At 49.1% G+C, this 22,487-nt stretch overlaps 1 long non-coding RNA gene across 1 annotated transcript in view; it reads right to left on the bottom strand.

Annotated features, from left to right (window-relative positions):
- Positions 1–22,487, bottom strand: part of LOC140387732 (uncharacterized) — a 131,831-nt gene that overhangs the window by 100,382 nt on the left and 8,962 nt on the right. The gene's annotated exons all lie outside the window — the stretch shown is intronic.

A 22,487-nucleotide genomic window follows, 5' to 3' on the forward strand; every position in this document is an offset into this window, starting at 1 on the left:
CTGCCCAGCTCGCCACGGCGCAGCTCCCGGGATCTGTCCAGCTCGCCATGGCGCAGCTCCCGGGATCTGCCCAGCTCGCCACGGCGCAGCTCCTGGGATCTGCCCAGCTCGCCACGGCGCAGCTCCCGGGATCCGCCCGGCTCGCCACGGCGCAGCTCCCGGGATCTGCCCAGCTCGCCACGGCGCAGCTCCCGGGATCCGCCCGGCTCGCCACGGCGCAGCTCCCGGGATCTGTCCAGCTCGCCACGGCACAGCTCCCGGGATCTGCCCAGCTCGCCACGGCGCAGCTCCCGGGATCTGCCCAGCTCGCCACGGCGCAGCTCCCGGGATCTGTCCAGCTCGCCACGGCGCAGCTCCCGGGATCTGTCCAGCTCGCCACGGCGCAGCTCCCGGGATCTGCCCAGCTCGCCATGCCTCTTGAAATCCAACGCGATCTCACGAGACGTTGCAATGTAAATCCAACCCGTTGTGGGCAGGATCACATTTTGGCAAATTTGCATATCAGAGCCTCACTCTAATGTGCAGATTCCCAAGTTACCTGAGGCTTTGGGATTCATCGCCTTCACCTCAGAGACCTCGCGTGAGCGTTGTTCGGCACTGAACCCCACAAACGGGAACCAGACGGAGCGGCACTTGTGGGGGTCTCCAGGGGGTCTCCAAGGGGATCGGAGGCCCCCAGCTAAATACCCTTTGGGAAGGATGGTGCCCTGGCACTGCTGGTGCCATCTGGGCACATTGGCAGTGCCAGCCTGTCACCCTGGCAGTGCCATCCTGGGGGCAGGGGTGGATCTACTATGAAACTAATGAAGCTTAAGCTTCAGGGCCCCTAATCCCGGAGAGGCCCCAGAAGCGACTTTAGTCCACATTGCTTAAACATTTTGTGTCGACTGTATGAGAAGGGGTTTTAAAAAAATAATAATATTAATAATATTAATAATATTGTGTAATTCAATACAAAATAATAGTTAAAATAAAAATTAAAAGGTTATTCAAGTATCATGTAGGCTAGCCGTAAATGAAAAAACGTTCAAATTAAGGATGTTTCATTCTAAATATATTTAATATAAAATAATTATAAACAATTTGAAACACTATTAACATTTAAGACAGAAATACAAACAGTAGATGACGTGTCATAACAAAAAAGGGGAGCCGTTGAAAAGGCAATCAGAATGCTAACGTGAATTTTCAACGTGATATCACTCGTGATAGCGATCTAGACAAGAATTTTTGTCAATAAAGTGTTCATAAGGATACAATATTTGAATTACCCCTACTCAAAACTAAATGTTATATTTAGAAAAGTAAGGTAAGTAATAAAGGTGAAATAGTGTTAGATTAGCCTAAGCCCATTGTTTTTATGAAGAGGTGAACAGAAGGTAGGCTAAGACCACATAGCCTAGGCTAATACTATATTACAAGTATTAATGAAAAAGTAATAAAAGGGTGAATTTGTGTTAAATTACAGGTGTTTATTATGAAAAGTGTTCAAATAATGGTAAAATTGTGTTACATTATCTTAGCCTATGAGTTTTGGTGTCCTAGTCTTGCCTAACTTGGATAAAAATACTGTGGATCAGCAACTTGAAGAACAGATGAGAAAAACCATACAGTACTATTTTGAAGTACTGAAAAGAGTTGTAGCTGTTATAAAGTTTTTAAGTGAAAGAGGTTTGGCATTTAGAAGTCGTGAGGAGAAGTGGGGCTCACCAAATAATGGAAACGTCATGGAGGTTATTGAACTTCTTGCAGAGTACGACCCATTTTTACATGAACATCTCGAGAAATGTAAAAATGAAAAAGTAAATGCTACTTACTTATCCAAACCCGTGTATGAAGAATTGATAGAAATCATGGGAAAACATGTGCAAGATGAAATTGTGAATCAAATCAACAACCTAAACACCAAATACTACTCTATTTTTGTTGACTCTACGCCTGACCTGACACATGTTGACCAGCTGGTAATTGTGGTTCGATATTGCTATAATAGAAAACCCTGTGAGAGATTTTTAACATTTTTACTGCTGGAAAACCATTCATCCACGACCTTGTTCAACAAAATACAACAAGTCCTGGGTGAACATAAGCTTTCACTTGAAAATATCCGTTGTCAGTCCTACGATAATGCATCCAACTTGAAGGGCTCGGAGAAAGGGCTGCAAGCCCCCTTTAAAAATATTAACAGGTACGCAGACTATGTACCATGTGCAGCTGATTCACTGAACCTTGTTGGAGAAAAGGCAGTGTCTACTGTACCTGAAGTTGGTGACTATTTTGGCATTTTGCAGGAGCTGTATGTTTTCTTTTCTGGATCTCCACGAAGAAGGGGTATTTTAAACACACAGGGCAATCTATATTTTTCTCTAAAGAGCTTAAGTGTAACTAGATGGTCTGCACACTATGAAGCAGTCCGGGCAATTAAAAATGGATATATGGGTATTTTACAAACTCTCAGACATATTTTTGAAGACTCAGAAGGGAAGCCTGAATATAAACGAGATGCAAAGAATTTATACCACAAGTTGGTAAAGCTGGAATATGCTATTTTAACAGTCGTTTGGGAAGAAGTGCTGGAGTGTTTGAACAAAACAAGTAAGAAACTCCAAACGCCTGGTTTTGATGTATTTGAAGGTTACCTTCTGCTATCATCTTTACTTTCGATTGTTAAAGAACTCAGAGAAAATTCAGCCGATCGGATTGCACAATATGAATCAGAAGCAAAAGGTTTGTGTGAAGATATCACCTCAAGCTATTCTGATGCTTCCAAACGCATTGTTACAAGGACATTTTCAGATGGAACAAGTGGTATTGCTTCTTTGAGAGGAGCTGACAAATTTAGGATAGAAATTCTATATCAACTCTATGACTGCTTGATAATCCAGTTACGCAAGAGGATTGACCCAGATGAGCAGATTGCGAAAGGTTCAAGTTCCTCTCAGAATTGGTGAACAATTCTGAAATTGATGAGGACAGTATTAAACTTATAATATCGTATTACAAAGATGATATTGACCACAAATTAGTAAACGAGTGTTATCAGTTCAAAGAATATTGGCACCTTGGGAAATCCCAGAACACAGAAGAAAACACGGCATCTAAAATGCAATGTGCAGAAGTTCTTCAGCTTATTTGTGAGCAACACCTAATTGAAGTGTTCCCCAATATTACTACTGCGCTTAAGCTGTACTTGACAATGCCTATCATGAGCTGTGAAGCAGAAAGGAATTTTTCAAAGCTATCCTTTATAAAGAACAAATTTAGGTCTACCATGACTGAAGAGCGCTTAAATTCTTTATGCATATTGCCTCTCGATAATGACATTGCAAGGAAGCTCTCATATGACAAAACTGTACATGAATATGTTGCTAGAAAAAACAGAAAAAAGAGTATTTTGAAAAATGTGCTTCATGTAGTATGTATTCTCATAGGTGTCTAAAATAAAAGATTATATTGACTGTGGTCTTTTCTATGTTTTATTTCATCATTCTATGATGCATCATGCATGTATATAACATTTCCCTAATTTTCATCCCCCCATAACTCGAAAAGTAGAAGGCATAGGAAATTTGTATTCACACCAGTGACTTTGACATGTGAGATAATCCAGTACAGCAATTTTAATCAAAATCTGAGATGTAGTGGTTACATTTTTAAAAAATTTGTGGTGATCTGTTGTGGAACAACCCCATTGAAGAAGATAACAGTGGTTACCCAGAACTCGTTGCTGGTTGCGAAGGGGCCCCCATAACAGTTCAAGCTTCAGGGCCCCAAAAATGTAGGTCCGCTACTGCCTGGGGGTGCCCATCGTAGGCGTTGGGGGTGGGGATACCACCTCCCTCCCCCTCTCAGGGACTTGGGATCCTCCCAAATGTGCATGCTAGGGGACTTGTTCCTTTTTGGGAGAATAGCACCCACAGTATGGGGTTAGAACAAAATGTGATGGGGTTGAAATATACTGTAGGAGCTGGTGAGAGGAGAGTGGTGAACAGAGAGCTAGAGCAAGCGGATCTTCCCTCTGTAACCAGTGCCCACCACCCCTCTTCTTCCACAGCAAGCCAGGGCCTAGCCTCCCAAGTTCTGCCATCATTATTCACTTGTTTGGGAAATAGAGATTCAAGTTGGGCTCAAGGCTGCAAGCTTGCTCAACTTATTTCTATCTTGTGAAATAGCCTTTCACTTGGTGTCTTATCATATGGCTTTGAAAATCCTAACATACTACATCTACTGCCTCCTCTTTATCTACCCTGCTCGTTACATCCTCAATAAGCTGTAGTGAATTTCCAAAACACGATTCCCTTTCATAGGATTGTGCTGACCCCCTACCTCCCCAATTTGAAAAGTCAGTTGCAACTTTTTAAAAAGGCTGCCCCGCAGCGATATTATGCTGTGAGTGGCATTAACAAACTCAGTGTGGGAATTCCACCCCTCAGTGGACGGAAACCCCACCCTCAGGAGCTGATGGCTAAACTGATTGGCCAGAAGCTCTTGCAGTCCCAACAGTGCCAGAATCTGAAGTGGGCACTGCTCGAATTGCAAGTAGTTTCACAAAGAAGACAGCCTGAGACTGGACTCAGGTAAGTCTGAGATTTTTTGGCAGGGAGAGATTGGCTACCCTAGGGAGGGGTGTGAGGCGGTTGGGGGAGGGGTGGGTGGGTGTGAATGCTGGGAGGGGGCACAAATTGAGGTACCATCTGGGGACCCGATGTGTACAGGGCACCCCTCTTCCTTCCGCCAAAAGATGTATCATTCTCTTTCTTGATTTTTACCAGGGTTGGAGAAAAGGCGCTTGCCCACTCCATTCCGCCTTCCACTGTTAAACATATCATGGCAGCGGAGACAGAATTGGGTCTTTAATTTCCCATTAATTGGGAAGTTAAGGACCTCAATAGGCCTACGGTTGGATGGGTTAGCGGGTATCTTATCGACCCACTGCATTATGGGGAACAGGTTGGGCATGGGCGGGAAGGGGGTAAGCTAGCCACCATTATAATTTACATGCCCCCACTGCCAAAAACATATCCTGTGAGGAGGGGTCTGTAAAATCCAGCACCATGATTTGAGACAATAGTCCAGGCTGATATTTCAAAGCAGTTATGAGGGGGCGTTGCATTATTTGAGATGCTAAACTAAGGCTGTGTCTGTCAAATTAGAAATTCCCAGAGCACTATTTGGAGAGCAATGTGTTAAATTCCAGAAAGCCTGGCAGTGAAAGATAGAACTGAGCCAATCTGTACATGCTTTTCTAGGCTTGTATTCATAACGATACACTGTGCAAACTCAACCCCTGCCATTTTTGTCTGTTCCTATTATAGGAGCACAGGTGAATCCCCAGTTAATGCCCAGCACCTGCATATAGTTAAACACAATTGATGTACAATTTTCCAAAATTTATCCCTCAACTAACAGCACCGAAACAATTTAACTGCTCATTTATCTCAGTGTTGTTGTGTCCACATTGGTGCTGTATTTGTTTCCATAGCAATAGCATCTGCACTTTGACAAGTCAATATTCGGTCTGAGACACTTTGGGAAACTCTGAAGATGTAACAGGCAGTTATATCTATAACCATATATGTATCTAGATACAAAAATATACACTTATAAAAGTCCAGGAGGCCATGAAGGTAAACCCAAAAGAAGTTTATTTCAACAACAAAAGTAAAGGCCGTTACTGCTCTCGCCAGTCGCAGTCTGGGCCAGCTTTTATGAGGTGATTTTTATGAGCCCAACTGATGGCCTCACTAGCAGGAGAGCCGGTATTCTGCAAGGCCCCAGGGAGATCGATTGGGGTGTCCTGTGGGTCTCATGAGGGTTATTACAATACACATTATCCATATCTATATTAATAAACATCATGGGCGGGATTCTCCGACCCCACCCACCGGATCGGAGAAACGCCGGGGGGGGGGGGGGCGGCATGAATCACGCTCCGCCACTCCGATGCCGGCTGCCGAATTCTCTGGCGCTGTTTTTTTTGGGCGGGGCTCGCGCCGGGTGGGGGCAGTTGGCAGCGCAAGTCCCCAGCAATTCTCCGGGCCCCGATGGGCCGAGCAGCCGCCCGTTTTCGGCCAGTCCCGCCGGCGTGGATTAGACAAGGTCCATGCTGGCGGGACCTGGCTTTGACGGCGGCTTGCGGAGTCCTCAGGAAGGCGCGGGGGGATCCGGCCCCGGGGGGGCCCCCATGGTGGCCTGGCCCGCGATCGGGGCCCACCAATCTATGGGCGGGCCTGTGCCGTGGGGGCACTCTTTCCCTCCGCGCCGGCCTGTGTAAGGCTCCGTGATGGCCGGCGCGGAGAGGAAACCCCCTGCGCATGCGAAGGAATCACGGCAGCGGTTGTGCACATGCACCAGAACACGCTGGCGCTCCTGCACATGCGCCAACTCGCGCCGTCCGGCGGAGGCCCTTCGCCGCCAGTTGGCGCGGCTCCAACCACTCCAGCACGGCCTAGCCCCCGGAAATGCGGAGGATTCCGCACCCTCTGGGCGGCCCGACGCCGGAGTGGTTCACGCCACTCTTTGCCGCCGGTATGGCCCGCCCCGCCAATTGCGAGAGAATCCCACCCCATATATCTATTTCTATCTATCAATATGTTTTATATATATATATATATATATTTGTTTTTTTCCACCCATAAGCAATAACAATCTATGGCACTTTGCACAATATCTGCCTTTTCAATTTCTTTATCCATAACGAGAGCGACTAGTTAGAGTCAACGCTTCCATCTCATGATTAAGAAACCATTTTCTCTTCTCTTCCCTCTTCAACAAACCCTTTTTCCAATTAAATTAGGCTTCTAGTCAGTTTTTTCCCCAAGCCTGTGCCCTGAGTGAAATATGGATCTGTGCATCTGCTGGTGGGAAACTTCAGAGGTGTTTTTATTTGCTGTCTGTAGTTTGGGTGGGACAAAGCTCTGCCCTCAAACGTCAGTGGCCATTGCTGGTGGTTTCCACTTTCAGTGGCGCCACCTTGTTATTGCCTGTGAGTGAAATGGGAGTTCAGGTTGGTGTAGTAGGCTCAAAGCCAGAATAACTTGTTAAAGATTATTTCCGAGCAACTGTGTGTTTACAACTGTGAAGTGTATGCAGTTCCAGCTCCACATGGTGGAACAGCTGAGGTATAATAACCCTCATGAGACCCTTGGGGACACCTCAATTGATCTCTCCATGGAATATGAGCTCCCCCGCTATTGGTGGAGGCCCGCCCCGCTGGGGCTCGTAAATGTGCCCTCTAAATGTCAGCCTGGACTGGGACCTTTGAGGCACGACTGGGGCCTTTGAGCTGTAAGCTGCATTGCGGCCTTTACTTTATGTTGACTTATTAAACGCTGTTTAATTTACCTTCTCAGGCATCCTGAGCTTTTATATGAAGTAAGTCTGGAACCAAGGTAGTCATATCACTAAAGCAAATTTTACAGCAATGCCAGGCAGACAGTACGAATGCAGTGAATGTTATTCTACATTAAGGATGTAATAGCATCACGACCCTTACCGAGTACCATTGAACCTCCACTCAAAATTACAGTGCTGTACCTGGTTGTTTCCCATTTAGCAACAAAAATCAGGGGCGGGATTCTCCGTAATCGGCACGATGTCCGCCGACCGTCGCCAAAAATGGCGTGAATCAGTCAGGCATCACGCCGCCCCAAAGGTGCGGAATTCTCCACATCTTATGGGGCCGAGCCCTTACCTTGAGGGGCTAGGCCCACGCCGGACTGATTTCCGCCCCGCCAGCTGGCGGGAAAGGCCTTTGGTGCCCCGCCAGCCGGCGCGGAAATGACTTTGCCGGGCGGCGCATGCGCGGGAGTGCCAGCGGCCGCACATGGCACCCCCACGCATGCGCAGTGGAGGGGGCCTCTTCCGCCTCCGCCATAGTGGAGACCATGGCGAAGAGGAAGGAAAAGAGCGCCCCCACGGCACAGGCCCGCCCGCGGATCGGTTGGCCCCGATCGCGGGCCAGGCCACCGTGGGAGCACCCCCCGGGGCAAGACCGCCCCGCTCCACCCCCCCAGGACCCCGGAGCCCGCCCGCGCCATCTGCTCCCGCCGGTACGGTAGGTGGTTCAATCCACGCCGGCTGGCGTGGGTAGACAGCGGCGGGACGTCGGCCCATCGTGGACCGGAGAATCGCCGGGGGTGGGCCCACCGACCGACGTGGCGCGATTCCCGCCCCCGCCGAATATCCGGTGGCGGAGGATTCACGACACGGCGGGGGTGGGATTCACGCCGGCCCCCGGCGATTTTCCGACTCGGTGGGGGGGGTCGGAGAATTGCGCCCCAGGGGTCTGCAGCTCCCTGAGTCAGAATGGGGCAGGAAGTGAGAAAAATAGGAGACAGTGGTGCATAAGAGGTTGTAGGTCTTTAGCTCAGTGTTGTTCACTCAAGAATTCTTTATCGTGTATGAGTTTCAATACATTCTTGTTGCACTTCAAGGGAGAATTTTTTTAAACATAAATCTGTATTAAATTCATTTTACAGTTCCTTTATCTAAGACCAGGCTTGGTTATTATATAATTAAAAGTTGTGGAAGTATTTTTCAAATTCTTGGAAGAGTCTGATCTTAGAAAGATGTAATTGGGGTGACTTGGCATTGACTTTTAAGCACAGTGCTACATATATGTCTCTAATAGTACATCTGGATGAATGCTTTAATGTTTATGGATCAATTATTGCACTAGTTATGAAGAAAGCAAATGTTACAGACATCCACTGTGCTTCAGACGGTTCGTGGGCCAACTATGAAAAAAGATTGTGAAACTATAGGAAGCTTGGCAAAAACACATTCTGGTTGCCGCAATGTGTAAGTGTTACACCATTGCCATGGTGATTTAAGGACCTGATTCACTCTACCTTTTCTTTAACTGCTGACTCACCAGCTATGGATTAAAGTCAGACATTCAGTTTCCCCTTGTTTATCCTTTCCTGCTGCCCCCTCCCAAAACCCCCTCCAGACAAAAAGAAAACTGGAGGGGGAGTTGTCATGAACTGCTGTAGGCCCTCATTAAAACAAAGCACTTGGTAAGTTTTTGCAACATTATAATTGGCACAAATCTTCCCCTGCTCTTACATATGAACATATTAATTTGCAGCAGTAGGAGGCCATTCGGCCCCTCCAGCCTGCTCTGTCATTTGATGAAATTATGGCTAATCTGATTGTGGCCTCAACTCAACATTCCGCCAACTCCTGATAACTCTTGACTCCCTTGTTAGTCAAGAATCTATCTATCTCTGCCTTAAAAATATTCAATGACCCTTCCTCCACCACTCCCTGGAGAAGAGAGTTCCCACAGTCCAAAGATGTGCAGATTAGGTGAATTGGCCATGCTAAATTGCCCTTAGTGTCCAAAATTGCCCTTAGTGTTGGGTGAGGTTACTGGGTTATGGGGTTATGGGGATAGGGTGGAGGTGTGGACCTTGGGTAGGGTGTTCTTTCCAAGAGCCGGTGTACTCGATGGGCCGAATGGCCTCCTTCTGCACTATAAATTCTATGATCTATGATTTATAAAGATTCATGACCCTGAGAGAAAAACTTTGTCTTATCTCAGTCTTATATGAGAGACCTACTTTCAGACGATGTAGTTTCAGCAACTCTTCTGGTTCTTCTACTATAATCACCATTATCTGCTGAAGGGGGAATTCAGCTCCCTCTGCCCTTTCCATCCAGAAAAAGCTTAATATCTGCCCTTCTCCCTCTGTGGAGCACCCACTGTTAACTTATACTCCATAATTCACCTCATCATCTTCTAGGCTAACACTTCAATGCACTCCTGAAGGATGTCCTGTGCACTTGCCAACTCACAAGGATGTGGTGCAGGTTTGGTTAGTGGTTAAGGAGAGGAAAGTGTGACTATAAGCAAGCCAGGTAAGTAAGAAGACCCAGGCTACATTGCTGCCTTGGACTTTGGTTTAATCGGACAGGTGCTATGTTCTTGCTGCCAGTGTAGGTGAGGGTGGAGTACACAGGGTGCATGAGCAAACTGACCATCAAAGAGGAGGCCATTCACGTGGGAGGATAGTAATATATACTCCCCTGTATTGCTAAGGAGCAGTGTAGTGGGAGGATGGATATTGCTCTCTGCAGCTGCAACCTCGAGTTCCAAAGGGAAACAGAAAAGTACTGAGCTAAAGCCACTGTGGGGATCCTCCATTCCTGGGACTAAGTGTTGGCAGGATTAATGGACTTCCACGACAGCAAAATTGGAGCCGCACTTGGACCAATTCACTGAACATTAAGGGATTAGCACCAGTGCCACAGTCGATTCCAATGAGAAAAGGTGCTGGATTTCACCAGGTTTGGGATTGACACTCAAGAGGCTGACAAACTGCAGTCACATATACGCACTTCACTCCCCACACACACCATCCCAGCCAACAAGATGGCAGCAAGGAGAGAGACATCCCATTTCACTGACGCTGAACTCGAGACACTGCTGGACACTGTGGAGGAGAGGCGGGTGGGAAGCAGGCTGCCAGCCACTGCCGTTCGCCAGGCCCGGACGCAGGTGGCAGAGGTTGTGAGCGTCGTGAGCAATGCCACAAGGACCAGCCAGCAGTGCTGAAAAGAACTGCACAACCTCCTCAGGGCAGCCAGGGTGAGTAGGCAAGACTGTGCCCCAGCATTAATCCCATCCCACACACCCGTAACCCCACCCGAGGGTGGCCGAACCCCCAACCTGCACCATATGCCGGCACCCATACTGGCCGTCATGGCTGGGGACCTTGGCCATTGAAGCCACCAGCTACCCCATACCCTGGACTGCATGCACGGACTGTCTAACATTGGGCATTTTCTGTTCTACCCACCCCCCATGAGAAGCTCATAACCGCCGGGAGTAGGAGAAGATTGGAGGGGAACCGCCGGACCTGCAGCCGCCCACCGCAGCGGAACACAAGGAACACATGTGGTCGGTGAGCCCGAAGAAAGGGCAGTCGCTGAGGCGGTGGTCGGCATCGGGCGAGGAACTGAGACCTCGCAGAGTTGCAGTTCCCCATAGCACATGTGCCACTCCCCACAACCTCCCCTACCACCACCCCTTCACCACACCACCCCCACACCCCTGCTCCACCACCACCACCCCACATCCCCCTCCAACACCAAACCCCCTTTCCCATACACCCCTCCCCCCCCCCACCACCCACACGTTTCTCTCTCCCCCACCCCCCCGCCCCCAGCCCACGATGCAATCATGCTTCTTGTCTGTCTTTCAGGAGCTGCTGATGATGGCACGGGCCCTTCTGGTGTCCCCTGCCACCGACCCCAACCTCAACCACAAGTGGTGAGCAGTGATGACGATAACACAGGCAAGGATGGGACCATCCCCCACCAGTGCCCTCAGTCCATGCCAAAGTACCCCCTGCCAGGGGATCGGCTCCCACCCGACTGTGGCGACGCTGGACTCAGTCCGCAGCCGCCATGCCGGGTTCACGAAAATAAATAGCACAAGTGTCCCACGCTGTCGGGAACCCGGCCCATCGGGGGTGGAGCATCGGGGGAGGGCCTCAGGTAATGTCCGGTGGGGGCTCTCCGGCCAGTCGCCGAACGGGATTTCGGCATTGGAGACTGGAGTATCCTACCCACAGTATTTATTTAATGTCTCTGCTATTTCCTTCTGCCCCAATACAATTCCCAGGCCTCCAAGTTTTCCATATTTGTCCTTGCTAAGCTCTTCCATTTTACATTCATGTCAGAACTTATACTGTCCTTTTATTTGTGTAGCTAATTTACTCTCATATCCTCTTTTCTCTGTCTTTAACAATTTTTTGAACTGCTTTTAATGAATTTTAAAATTCTCCCAATCCTCGGGCGTTTGACTCCAATTCACAATATTATAGTTGGCGCGATTGGACCACTTTTCTCATGAGGTTTTTATTCCTTAAGGTAATGTATAATAGTTGCAAATTATGAATTAATTTTAAAAAATGTTTGTCATTGTCTATGTACCTTCATATATTTCAATCTAGTTCCCCAATTTAGTTCAGCTAACTTGATCCCCTTACTTATATAGTTTGCTTTATTTGGTTTTATGACCTAGTTTTGGATTCAATCTACAATTGTATTCTATGTTCATTCTTCCCCAGAGGCTCTTTTACAACAAGGTTATCAATTAACCCTGTCTCATTACACAATACTAGACCTGAAACAGCTTGATTGCTCATTGATTCCTTGACATTTTGATCTAGAAAATTATCTTCAATGCTTTCCATAAACCTGTCCTCCACTCTATGACTGCAAACTTGGCTTGCCCAATCTATATGAAGATTGAAGTCCTCTATAATTACTGTATCATTCTGTTACATGCATCTCTGATTTCTTTAAACTCTAATGACATGGCAACTATTTTTAGGGGGTGTATGAACTACACTTCTTTCACTTGTTGTTTCTTAGATTCACACAAAGTGATCCAACATTTTAATTTTCTAAAGTCAGATCCTTTCGCTCCCGTCTTTATCCCACCCTCCATTATCAGGTTAATCCTCCTCCTTTTCCATTTTGCCTATCTCTTATCTTGGAATATTTAATTTCAAACCTTAGTCACTCTGCAACCTCATCTGCATAATATTTTATTATTCCAATCATTTCTATCTGTGCTATTAATTCAACTCTTTTGTTGTGAATACTTTGTGCATTCAAAGAAAGTGGGCGGGATGCTCCATCAGCGAAATCGGGAAAGGCGCTGGGTTCGCGCCAAATCGCAAATCTCTGGTGCCTTGACAGCGACCTCAATGCCCTTCCTGGCCGTATTCGCAGCTAGAACCAGGGGCTTTACTCTGCGTGCCTGCTGGCCCCCCATCAGAGGGAGGATCGGTGCAGCTTTTGCGCCATTTTTTCAGGCGTAAAACGCCATAGTTTCCACGCCTGCGGCATGGCCTCCCAAATGGAGAATCCAGCTCACTGTATTGTCTTCACAGTAAAGCCAACAAAAACATTTGGAAGTAGCAGAAATCCAAGGGTCAAATGAAAATGAGGAACTTATAGATATTGGTATCAATAAAGAAATAGTACTGGAGAAAATAATGAAACTAAAGAGCAACAAATATCCTGATGGATTACCGAGGATGGAATAAGAGGTAGCTACAGAGATAGTGGATATGCTAGTTTTGATCTTCCAGACTTTCTTAGATTTGATAACAGTTCTTTTGTAAGGGCCATGAAGAATCCAGCACGAGTTTTAAGGATACAAAGTAATAACATTTATTTACTATAACATATATACATAACAGTAGCAGTAACTTCCCTTGCTACAAACTCCTTCCTGCTGGTTCCTGAACTGGCCAGCTTTATTTATACTAAGAGTTTACTCGTGGTTTCTCCGCCCCCCTCATTGGGGAAGCTCATACTCCCACAGGATTGTGGGATAGTCATTAGTCCCCAGCCAATGGTAAGTAGGCAGGTTATAACATCCCTCCCCCCCAAAGTCCAAGGAATCCACCAAAGACCCTGGCGAAGGAGGGCGTCGGACTCGTTTGGCCGCAGGCCGGACACCATTTGCACACGGCGCTGGATCAGTCGGCGTGTAACGAGACGGAGACCGGCGCTTCCGTGATGAACGGTGCAACGGTTGTACATCCACGGCCCGTGGACCCGAGGATTCCCCCTCTGATGCATCCTGTGTCTCCAACTCGGAGTCAGAGTCTGCTGCCTCCGTCATGTCAGCGTCTCTATATCCATTCGGTCCCGTAACGACCTGCGCAGGCTTCGACTGAGGCACCAGTGGAAGATTGTGAGGACTACCTTCCCTTGTCTCTGGTCTCTGCGGCTGTAAAAATGAGCTCCGGGGGCGGGGAATCTTTTGAGGGGATAGTCTTCTGGACCGAACGTGGTCTACTTGTTTTCGCTGGAGACGACCCTGGGCTTGCACCTGGTAAGATATAGGGCCCATTTGGCGAAAGATTACACCAAGAACCCATTGGCACCACCAGCAAAATTCCAAAGGAACACTGGGTCACCGGGCGCAAACTGCCGAATCGGCCGATGCCGAGAAAATCCCTGTCCCTGCCGTCCTTATGTGCGGCGTTCTTTTGCGCCAATGTCCGGGAAAACCATACTAAGGAGGGTGCGAAGTCTCCGGCCCATTAGGAGTTCTGCGGGAGCTACCCCAGTCACTGCATGGGGGGTGGTCCTGTACGTAAACAAAAAGCGAGCCAGTTTCGTGTCCATTGATCCGGAAGACTGCTTTTTTAGGCCTCTTTTGAATGTCTGCACTGCGCGCTCTGCCAACCCATTTGAAGCCGGGTGGTAAGGGGCAGTGCGGATATGGCAGATGCCGTTCATCTTCGTGAACCTCGCAAACTCCTCACTCGTGAATGGAGTGCCGTTATCCGTGACCAGCACCTCGGGGAGGCCATGCGTACTAAACGATAAACGCATCTTTTCAATTGTTGCGCAGGACGTTGTCCCCTGCATCTTATGCACCTCTAGCCATTTGGACTGGGCGTCAATTAGTAGAAGGAACATGGATCCTTGAAAAGGGCCTGCGAAATCTGCATGCAAGCGTGCCCAAGGCCGCCCTGGCCATTCCCAGTGATGTAGGGGCGCGGCCGGCGGAAGCTTCTGATGCTCCTGGCAAATGGAGCAGTTATGGGCCACCTTCTCAATGTCGGTGTCGAGGCCTGGCCACCAGACATAACTCCGGGCCAACATTTTCATTTTGGTCACTCCTGGATGCCCATTGTGCAAGTCTGATAGTATCAGCTCCTGGCCTTTTTCCTGGACAATCACATGCGCCCCCCACAAGAGGATGCCGTCTTCCACGCTGAACTCTGACAGCTTGGAGGAAAATGCCCGTAACTCGCCTGGGAGCTGTCTATGCTGCCCACCATACAGGACTATGTGCCGAACCTTTGACAGGACTGGCTCCGTCTGGGTCCACTCACGGATCTGTGATGCCGTGACAGGCAAGGTGACCGTCGCTCGGCCCCGTTCTCCATCTTGTGGGACAGGACGGCCCCAATACCATGCGGGAATGCATCACATGTGACGAGCAAAGGCTTTCCAGGATCATAGTGGGTTAGTAACCCAGACGACGACAATTGTTGCTTTACCCGCCGGAAAGCGGTTTCTTGCGGCTGACCCCAAACCCAGGTGTGATTTTTCTTTAGCAGAAGGTGCAAAGGGGCCAGCGTAGTTGCCAGATTGGGGAGGAACTTCCCGTAATAGTTCACGAGACCGAGAAAAGAACGAAGATGCGAAGTGTCAGTCGGGGCGGGGGCATGTTGAATTGCACCTTCTCTGCGACGGGGTGCAGACCTTCGCGGTCCACCCGATAACCTAGGTAGACTACTTCCTTTGCCTGAAATACGCTCTTTGTGCGACGTAAACGGACTCCAGCCTCCGAAAGGTGTCTAAGGACAGCCTCCAGATTTTCCAAATGTTCCTGCTCCGACGTCCCTGTAATCAAAACGCCATCTAGGTAGACAGCCACACGTGATAAACCTCTCAAAATGTCCTCCATAACACGTTGAAAAATTGCGCAGGCAGAGGATACTCCAAAGGGCAACCGTGTATATTCATACAGGCCCCGGTGTGTATTAATCGTTACATATGGTCGGGAGGCAGGGTCCAGCTCCAACTGCTGGTAGGCGTGACTCATATCTAATTTTGTGAACGAGAGTCCACCTGCAAGTTTCGCATAGAGATCCTCTATGCGAGGCATTGGATATCGGTCGAGTCGGGAAACCGTATTCACTGTAAGTTTATAGTCGCCACACAAGCGAACTGTGGCATCTGACTTCATTACAGGTACAATTGGTGCTGCCCAGTCAGCAAAACGGACGGGCCTGATAATACCCAAACTCTCCAAATGAGTGAGCTCCCCTTCTACCTTCTCGAGCAAGGCGTAAGGCACTGGGCGCACCCGGAAATAGCGCGGCGTGGCTCCTGGTTCTACTTGGATACGGGCTATGGCCCCTTTTATTTTCCCCAAACCAGGCTGGAATACATCTGGGTATCGTCCTAGCACCTCAGTCAATCCTTCAGAAACTGTTTGGAGGATGTGCTGCCATTGCAACCGCAAATGGCGCAACCGGCCCCGACCCAACAGGCAGGGCACATGGCCGCGCACCACGATAAATGGGAAACGCCCCTCCTGGCGTATATAGACAACAGGGGTCATTGTAGTTCCTGCAATGTCCAGTGGTTCCCCCGTGTAGGTGGCCAACCTGGCCTGTGAGTCGGTTAATGTAAGGGTCTGTATACCCTGCTTGATGCGGTCGAATGTCCTCTGGGCGATCACGGAGACCGCTGCGCCAGTATCCAACTCCATCTCAAGCGGGTTGCCATTGACCCGTACTGTCACCTTAATGGGGGCCACACGGGGAGCTGCCACACAATGCAGCTGCAGGCAGTCATCCTCTGTCTCCACGTCCTCAGGAGTAGTCGCCGCAGGTTCATCCACATGGAAGGTACGGCCTCTGGCCTGGTCCCAGTTACGGCCCCTGGGCTGGTCCCTGTTTCGGTCAGAACGACGGCGCCTCTGGCGCCCCCAGGACCGCCGTCCGCGACGGGGTCGGCGCCTACAAGTCTGACACGGACATGGCTCCTCATCCATTGGCTCTGGAGAAGGCTCCCTTCGGGGAGGAATGTCCGACGGCCACTGGCGTCGGTCCGGACATTGCCTCGCCCAAGGTACTGCAGGAGTGCGGGGGGATGTTTTCGGACGGAAGGGGTTGCGCCCCAAGGCATGCACTTCCATTCCCTGTAGCTCCTGTACTCCTCGCTCTGCGCTCTCTCGGGACAATACTATTTGAATGGCCTGTTGAAAAGTCAACGTTGGCTCCACTAACAACTTTCTATGTGTGGCCGCATTGTTAATACCGCAAACCAAACCGTCGCGTAACATTTCTGACAAGGTCTCACCATAGTCACAGTACTCCGCAATCCTGTGTAGCCTGGATAGAAAATCGGCAAGGGATCCTCCAGGGGTCCTCTCAGCGGTATTAAACCGGTAACGCTGGACTATCGTGGACGGGGTTGGGTTAAAATGTTGCCCCACTATATTCACAAGTTCATCAAACGTTTTGGTGTCCGGTGCAGCTGTGTACGTAAGGCTCCTAATCACCCCAAACGTATGCGAGCCGCAGGTGGTGAGCAATATGACCACCTGGCGCTCGTTTTCGGTGATATTGTTTGCCCAGAAATAGTAACGCATCCGTTGTGTGTACTGGTTCCAGCTTTCCAGCGCAGCATCAAAAACATCCAAACGTCCGTACAGAGGCATGGTATAATAGAAAACAACTTCCAACCTGTATCCAACAAATATCCAGGGAGGTGGCTTCAGCAGTGTAGACAGCTATTCACTTTAACCTTCGTCGCCAGTTTTGTAAGGGCCACGAAGAATCCAGCACGAGTTTTAAGGATACAAAGTAATAACATTTATTTACTACAACATATATACATAACAGTAGCAGTAACTTCCCTTGCTACATACTGCTTCCTGCTGGTTCCTGAACTGGCCAGCTTTATTTACACTAGGAGTTTACTCGTGGTTTCTCCGCCCCCCTCATTGGGGAAGCTCATACTCCCACAGGATTGTGGGATAGTCATTAGTCCCCAGCCAATGGTAAGTAGGCAGGTTATAACAAGTTCCCAAGGAATACTGTAGCATAAATCCTATTTAAGAAAGAAGTGGGAGAGAAAACAGGGAACTGAAGGTCAGTTAGCATGAAATCAGTAGTAGGGAAATGTTCCAATTTATTATTAGGGTTGTCAAGAGAGGGCATTTAGAAAATAATATGGTTCAGCAGAGTCAATGCAGATTTATGAAAGGGAGGTCATATTTGACAAACCTGTTAAGAGATTTTGAGAAAGTAACTAGTAGGATAAATAAGAGGAACCAGTGGATGTAGGATATTTGGATTTTCAAAAAGTATTTGATAAAGTTATTGCCTAAACTAGGAAATGTGGGATTTGGGTAAAACATTTAGGATGGATTGAGGATGGTTTAATGGACAGAAAATAGAACAGGAATAAACGTGTCATTTTCAGGTGAGCGGATTTAACTGATCCAGTCTTGTGAGGATCATACCTGGCTCTCAGCTGTGTCAATGGCTTAGCTGAGAGGGCCAAGTGTAATGTATCCTAGTTTGCTGAAGATAAAAAGTGACATGGGAAACAAGCTGTGAGGAGGATGTGAAGAGGCTGATTAATAATTTAGGCAGGTTAAGTGAGTAGCTAAGAATGTATCAGATGGAATTTAATGTGGAGAAATGGGAAGTTGCCCACTTTAGTAAGAAAAATGGAAAAGCCAAATATTTTTCGGACGACGAGAGACTGAGACATGTTGGCATTCAGTGGGATCAGTGGCTGGATTCTCCATTTTCGGGACTATGTCCCCAAGCCATCGTGAAAACTGTGGCCTTTTACGGCAGGAAAACTGTTGTCAAAAGGCCACAGATTCACAGTCTTGCAGGGGGCTAGCAGACAGCTGTCGTGGAGCTCGCAGCTCCAGCTGCCAATAAAGGCCGCCTGTACAGACCTGGACCGCGGAAATAGAACCCCTGATTGGCCGCTTGGCAACCCTGGAACGCCCGGACAAAAAAAAACAGTCCCGAATGAGGCCCCCCCGCCGCCTTACGCGAGGTTCCTGAATGGCAGGATCAGATTAGATCCACGCCATCGGGAATTCGGCCGGTTGGGGGCGGAGAATAGCGGGGCGGGTCACTGGCAATGGCCTCAGCTGGTGAATACTCGGCGCGGCGTACTCCCCGATTTCGGGGTGCAGGGAATCCAGCCCACGGTGTCTTGGTACATGAAACACAGAAACTTAACATGGAGGTACGACTTGCCATTAGAAAAGTAAATAGTATGCTTTCTAAAAAAAAATTTAGAATACCTAATTATTTTTTTTTCCTATTAAGGGGCAATTTAGTTTGGCAATCCACCAAACCTGCACATCTTTGGGTTGTGGAGGTGAAACCCACGCAGGCACGGGGAGAGTGTGCAAAAATGTAAATAGTTTGTTAACAGTTACTATAAATGTTTTGGAGTGTAAGGGTGAAGAACACGAGGTGATCTTGTTGTTTCCCATGACTGGGGAATCTAGAACGAGGGGAGCACAGCCTCAGAATAAAGGGTCAGCCATTTAAGAGTGAGATGAGAAGAAATCTATTCAATCAAATGGTTGTGAACCTTCGGAGATCTCTACCTCAAAGTGTTCTGGATTATATTTTTAGAAACTAATGGAAGTAAGAAAAATGGGTGTTAGAGTTTAGATAGCTAAATGGTGAAGGATAGAAGTGGAGCTTTATCTGTACATGCTTACAAGCTTCATTTATAGAAACATATGTTACATAGTATGCACCTCCAATCCAACAAACACAGTTTCAATCTGCTGCTATTTATGCCAGCACAAGGGCAGCATGGTGGCACAGTGGATAGCACTGCTGTCTCACGGCACGAGGTCCCAGGTTCGATCCCGGCTCTGGGTCACTGTCCATGTGGAGTTTGCACATTCTCCCCATGCTTGCGTGGGTTTCACTCCCACAACCCAAAAGATGCGCAGGGTAGGTGGATTGGCCACGCTAAATTGCCCCTTAATTGGAAAAACAATGGTCTGGGCACTCTAAATTTACTTTTAAAAGAATTTATGCCAGCACAGGTGGATCCCACCCGAATACAACTAAACACGTAATTACGATACAATTAACAATAGGGATGGTGCAGGAAGGAGTAGACGATGTAGATCAGCCATGATCTTATTGAACAATGGAGCAGGCTTGAGGAATCAAACCGCTTCCTCCTGCTATTTCTTATGTTCTTATGAAAAATGATGTCCTGGCCAAACACATATTCCTCAACCAACAATGTCAAAACAGACTAACTGGTCATTTATCTTATTGCTATTTGTGGGAAAGCTATGTGCAAATTGGCTACTGAGTTAGTCTACAAAATGAGAGCGACTGCACTGCAAAAGCAATTTGTTGCCAATGAAGTGCTTTGGGACATCCTGGGGGCATGAAAGGTATATAATTATAAGCTTTATCTTTTCTTTCTCTAACACTGTTTAATTTGAAATACAGTAACAGCTCTTTTTTTTTTATAAACCTTTTGCTGTCTTGTGGTCCATTTTCAGATACCTTCTTGCAGGGCTAAAAATACCAAATTTCCCCCGTGTATTCTCATCACTCAATCCTCTTGACACCATAGATCAATCTCATCGCCGTTTTGTGAAGAGTTCTCTTAGCTCTTTTAAAACCTGTCAATAAACTTACTCCATGCAACCTGATTCCTCTCCCATTGACAGAGCAGCAGAAATGCCTAATTATTGAGAAACTGTTATACTTTCATGTAGGTAATGGGTCACTTTTTATTGTGGAAAAGAAAGTTCCAGTTGAGCATTTGTTTAGCTTATGTGGGATAGATAAGGGGGTTCACTCATGATTCAAGTTAAGAGGGCCTATGGGCGGGAAATGGGAAATAAATTGGTCTGGAGCCATTTTGGAATGGCACAGGTGCTTTAACTGGGAGGCTCAAAGATGGATTTTGGGCCTCATTTGGCATTTCACATATGGACCTGTCTGTCATTCCTCCATTGGCATCTTGTGAATCGCAGGTGGCAAATTGCAGGGCATCTTCCCAACAGCAGCACAAAATTAAGAACTAGGATGGGTGTCGAACCAGGAATTAGTGTTTTGGGGGAGATGAGTGTGCTCGGTCCGGTACCGATGATTGGATTTAGGAGAGAGCTCCTGGGCTGGATTCTCCGATCGCCGACGCTGAAATCACGTTTGGCGATTGGCCAGAGAATCCCTGTTTACGCCGGAATTGGGGGCGGCGCCGATTTTGGGATGCTCCACCCCTCAAAAACGGCATACTCGGGAGCGTACGCCACATGCTGTATGGACAGCCTCAGGACGTCATCTGAGGCCCTCCCCCGATGCTCCGCACCAAATGGGCCGAGTCCCCAACGGCGTCGCTCGCATGTGCTCACACTGTTCGGGAACCTCACGCGGAGGCTGCAGACTGAGTCCAGTGCCGCCACAGTCGAGGGGGGGGCTGTTCTGCTGGCAAGGGGGGCTTCAGCAGGGGCTGGGGGGACTGGTGGGGGGTGGTCCGGGGGTAGCGAGGCTGGTTACAGGAGGGCAATGTTTGGTAGGCTGGGTCCGCCCGCGGCTGGAGCCATGTTGCACGGTGCGGCCGCTGTGCGGATGCGCGGCCACGGACCCGACCATTCTCTGGCCATTTCCGCAGGTAAAGCCATTAGGCTGCCCGGCTGCTAGCTCCCTACCGGACGGAGGACCACTTTCTGATCGTAAGACCAGATGGATCCTGCGGACATAGCCGCAGGAGCGGAGGATCCAGCCTGTTTCTCCTGGCTTGATCAAATGAGTTGCTTTTCCCTATTTATTTATTTATTTATTTTTAACTATAGAGTACCCAATTCATTTTTTTCCAGTTAAGGGGCAATTTAGCATGGTCAATCCACCTACCCTGTGGTGGGCACCTACCCACACAAATACAGGGAGAAAGTGCAAACTCCACACGGACAGTGACCCAGAGCCAGGATCGAACCTGGGACCTCAGAGCCGTGAGGCCACCGTGGTTCCCTATTTAAAGGTTAAAATGAAACCTTCTTTCAACTGTAGCTACAGTCACATCAGGATCTCTCCTTCTCATCCAAAACAGATTTTATCAACTGACATTGGGGGCGTCATTCTCCGACCCCCCAGAGGGTCGGAGAATGGCCGTTGGCCGCCGTGAATACCGCCCCCGCCGGTTGCCGAAGTCTCCGAAGGGAGAAAAGTCGGCGGGGCGTTAATGTCGCCACTGCCGTCGGAGAATGTCACGGGTCTGCGCAAGGCAGCCGATTTTCGGCCTGCCGATATTCTCCCTTCCGGATGGGCCGAAGTCCCGTCGACGTGATGACCGTTCATGTCGACGTAAATCAAACCTCCTTTTCATCGGCGTGAACTTGTGCTCCAGGTTCACGCCGACCAGCGTGGAGGTGAGTGACGGCCTGGGGGGTTGGCTCTGGGCAGGCGATGGCGTGGCCGCAGTCTGAATGCGTGAGGAGAGGTGTGTCTCGGGTTGTGTGTGTGTGTGTGCGGCGGGGGGGGGGGGTGGTTAGAGTAGGCTGGGCTCCGGGGGAGTGCCGGGAGGGGGTCCGTGCCGGGGAGGGGGATGGGGGGGCGGGTCCATGCCGGGGAGGGGGATGGGGGGTCCGTGCCGGGGTGGAGGTTGGGGGGGGGGTCCATGCCGGGGTGGAGGTTGGGGGGGGTCCGTGCCGGGGTGGAGGTTGGGGGGTCCGTGCCAGGGTGGAGGTTGGGGGGGGGTCCGTGCCGTGGTGGAGGTTGGGGGGTCCGTGCCGGGGTGGAGGTTGGGGGGGGTCCGTGCCGGGGTGGAGGTTGGGGGGGGGTCCGTGCCGGGGAGGGGGATGGGGGGTGGGGTCCGTGCCGGGTGGAGGTTGGGGGGGTTCCGTGCCGGGGTGGAGGTTGGGGGGGGGGTCCGTGCCGGGGTGGAGGTTGGGGAGTCCGTGCCGGGGTGGAGGT

This window comes from Scyliorhinus torazame, chromosome 13, assembly GCF_047496885.1.
Source record: "Scyliorhinus torazame isolate Kashiwa2021f chromosome 13, sScyTor2.1, whole genome shotgun sequence".
Taxonomy (NCBI): domain Eukaryota; kingdom Metazoa; phylum Chordata; class Chondrichthyes; order Carcharhiniformes; family Scyliorhinidae; genus Scyliorhinus; species Scyliorhinus torazame.